Below are 3,620 nucleotides of genomic sequence, written 5' to 3'. Positions count from 1 at the left end.
CCTAATTTGGAAACACCTAGTCTAGTTAGTTCAATCCCTCACAACCTTACCAGGGTACTGGAGTAGTCTAGCCTTATGACTTCAGTTTCAGTTTTGATGAATAAAAAAAATCTTGTCCATGTTCAAGTACCAAAACCAGAAAGTCATAGCTGTCTCACCCTTGGTCTTTCCAAAGCACAAACCAGCCTAATACCTTCCTGCTCAGCTTTCAAAATAACTCACTACCCTCTTATTACCAATACTGGACAGTCCCAATTTCTTTTTAAAAGGAAATCTCAATCTAACAATCTTTGTTCTAGAACAGGTCAGAAGTTCCACAACCCAAGTTCCACCACTAAACAACCTCTTTGAGCCTGTTTCCTCATCAAGAAAATGAACAAAATCCTTCCTCTTTGCCTTACAACATTTCTGTTGGGCTTTTTTTTTTTTTAATCAAAATAAGATAGTTACAAACATTTTGGTAAATTTAAAGTCATTATGTTGAAGACCCCAAGAATTTAGTTACCGCCAATTAGGGCAAATGGAGCTCCAGTACCTAAGAGAATTCCTAAAATAACAAATGCAATCTTTTCTGACATTAAAAAAAACTTGTCAAAATAGTTATTGAACAAGGAATTTCCATATGATAAAACTTTATTACTGAAACACACTGAACACGACCTCACTCTAAAAAGGGAGGGGGAGGGGAAGATTCCCATAAAAATGTTCAAACAAAACAATTGGCTTTTGTATAGCCCTGAGACTTCCTGCTTTACCTAATGAGGCAAGGCAGTGTCTTGAGAGAAAACCTGGCAGAAAGGACAGTGTGAAAGTGAGCAAATACCTGAGCAATTAAAATGTGTCTTGGGTAGTTTTGTAATGTTTTGGCAACTACAGCACAAAAATTAAGAACTTAGTCACCTAAATATCAGAAAACGCTTAAATTGCGGGCACCTCTCAGGGAAGTAAAAAGCTAAAAAGTTAATGTGTAACATTCGAAATGATTTCTTTAAAATGACACATTATAAAAATAAGTATTTCAAGCACCTAAAATTAAGTGCTGATTCTAGCTGCTCTTCCACAGCTTTCAAACTGTTTACATCAAAGTGGTATTTTTTAATATCACCAATAGAGTTTAATTCAAACAAAGGAACATGATTTAATCTATCTCTACGGCTCACCTTTTACTAAAATGCTTAGTGGTTTTAAAGGTGTTTATTTTTACCACACTGAATAAACATTCTGTGGTCATAAATTTATTTTAAAGAAGTTCATCTCAAACCAAACTAAACAAATTCCAACTTCAAAAAGCTGTGGCCTTGGCCAAAATGAATTCAACTGAGACTAAGGCAAAGCACTAACTCAAAGTTCTGAATCCCGTGAGTATTTCCAAAGAGCTCAGATAAAGAATCAACAGCCCCGAAGAGTGTTTTATAAAGTTAAAATTAGCCATGAGTCAAAATGTTTATTTTGTTACAAAAACTGCATCGGAATCCACATCTCTTGGGGGTGGCTTGTCTTGGTGACTTTTTAAGTGTTTTCATAAAATAAACAAAATGTTAAACCTATTGTTTCAGAAGTAACTGACTTTAAAATAGAACCCAAGAAAAGCCTCACAAAAATCTTATTTTTAACAATCCCAGTAATAAAAGTGAGCAAAATGATATCGAGAGCTCAGAAACTGTGTTTTGTAAACTGAACAATGAAGGGTAACAATCCTTCAAGTTATGGAAAGGCTAAAACCTTCTCTGATGATGTGTGTGGGTTTTTAGTTTTTTTTTGGGGGGGGGGCCCTCCATGGGGGGAATTACTGGAGAGTAACCCTCAGCAGACGTGGGAGTGGTAGTGACAAGTAAAACAAATGACCTATGTTTACCAAGCATGTTTGTGAAGACTAAAGCTATCTAGTATTGTGTATCTAGATGGCTTTCCGACTAGCGAACGACGAACCCTTCTTCTGAGTTAAGAGACACCAACACAGGGAAGCTCAAAGAGGAAGAACCCACCAAAAACACAAGCGCTCACGGAAACAAAAGGCCATAGCACCCAGGAGCCTAAAAAGCATTCTGAAACTTCCTTATGGCCACTTCTCTACATTTAAGGCTCACAAAGTTCCCCCATGGAGGGTCTGGTCTGTGGACACAGGGCCACGGCCGCTTCTAAAGCGATTTATTGTTCCTCCTCCTTCGGCGCTGCCACGGAAGCTCAAGAAGTCGAAGAAATCCGGGGTGGCACAGAATTACACTTCATGGCTACACATTAGACTCGGGGCTTCGCAAACCCATCAAAAAAAAGCAAGCCAAATAGCAACATCAATCTTCGGGGTTCTCAACAAGGCCGAGCAGAAATGCAGAGGCACGTCTAGCCTTGGGCCCGAGCCTAAACCCACGGCATTTTCCTCGCTTCGGCCCCGCTCCCCACCCCCTCCCTCCTTTGATAACAATAGGGGCCTTGCTGCTGACTCCAAAACATGTACGAGGAACAGCGAGTGAGAAGCCTCAGCCAGGGCCCCGGCGGCTTTTCCAAAGCCCTTCTCACCCCCTAACCACTCTCAAACGCCAATACGAAGGGACAGTCTGCTCGCTAGGGGTCCGGAGCAGCGTTTTGGGCAGGCGGGGTGCGGATACTCACGGGCGGAGCGGTAGGATGAAGATGGATTTCAGCCCCCCGATCTTCTCTCTCCGGCGCTCTCGCTCCCCCTTACCTTTCACTCCGACAACATGGCGGCCCACTGGGGACTGGGCTGGCGCGATGCATCATGGGATAGGCTCTGGCTCCGGCTCCGGCGGTGGCAGCGGCAAGTGCAGAGAAGGCTGGCGGCTCTGGAACAGGTTGCCTGGTTGCCATGCCAACTCGAGGCCTGTGTGAACTCCGGGAAACTCGCAGGCAACTCAACCGCTGCGCGCGCGAGTGCCCGCCCGCTAGGCGAGCGCGCGTCGCCAGGGCAGAAGACGGGGTCCCGGCTACCCGCATCTGAGCGTGCAGGGTACGCGCAGCGCTCGTCCCCGCACAGCCTGGAGCTGGGCACGCGGGGACGCTCCGGTGACGCTCGGGAACCTTGGACATAGCCCTCGCGAGCTCGCTTACAGCATAACATCCTGCGTTGGTGATGAACCGCTTCTGCGCGGCTATGGCCTTCGACGGGCTGGCTTCAAAGCCCTTCTTCGTAGCTTTCTAGCTCTGTGCCCTTATCTAGTCTACCTGCCTCCGTTTCCTCATCTGCAAAATGAGAAGGAAAATGATAACATCTATTTAACAGGAATGGCCGTGAGAATTAAGAGGAATAATATTTGTCAAGAGCTTAGTACAGTCCCCGGGACTCGAAACAGTACAATATAATTTGTGAGGTCCAGTGCAGAATGAAAAATGCGGAGCACCTTGTTTCAAAATTATTACAAATTTCAAGATGGCAGCTGAAGAATATGAAACAAAGAACATGAAGCCCACCCTTTTTGTAAGCAATGAGTCTTAATGATAGCTGTTGGCATTCTGTCCACTTTCAGCAATGAATGGCAATGTGGCCATTTGATGAAAGTGACTTTTCAAATCATTAGTATTTGATAAAATATAATTATGCTATCTCAAACTAAACAAAAGATAGTTTGAAACCTTAGACAAACCACAATACTATAAAAGACCAG

General features: G+C 43.8%; 1 protein-coding gene across 12 annotated transcripts in view; it reads right to left on the bottom strand.

Moving 5' to 3' along the window:
- Nucleotides 1–2,784, bottom strand: part of PUM1 (pumilio RNA binding family member 1) — a 132,588-nt gene extending 129,804 nt beyond the window's left edge. For 9 of the 12 annotated variants that reach the window (XM_023507470.1, XM_023507472.1, XM_023507476.1 and 6 more), the window contains exon 1: nt 2,611–2,784. The gene's annotated coding sequence lies outside the window, so the exon portion shown is untranslated. The remainder of the gene's footprint in view (nt 1–2,610) is intronic. The other 3 variants (XM_023507474.1, XM_023507475.1, XM_023507481.1) reach the window with 2 other exon arrangements.
- Nucleotides 2,785–3,620: the final 836 nt, after the last annotated feature.

The sequence above is a fragment of the Otolemur garnettii genome, unplaced genomic scaffold, assembly GCF_000181295.1.
Source record: "Otolemur garnettii isolate 467f Iridium unplaced genomic scaffold, OtoGar3 scaffold00184, whole genome shotgun sequence".
NCBI lineage: Eukaryota > Metazoa > Chordata > Mammalia > Primates > Galagidae > Otolemur > Otolemur garnettii.
The sequence above is the reverse complement of the archived record's forward strand: the minus strand, read 5'-3'. Positions and strand labels throughout refer to the sequence as shown.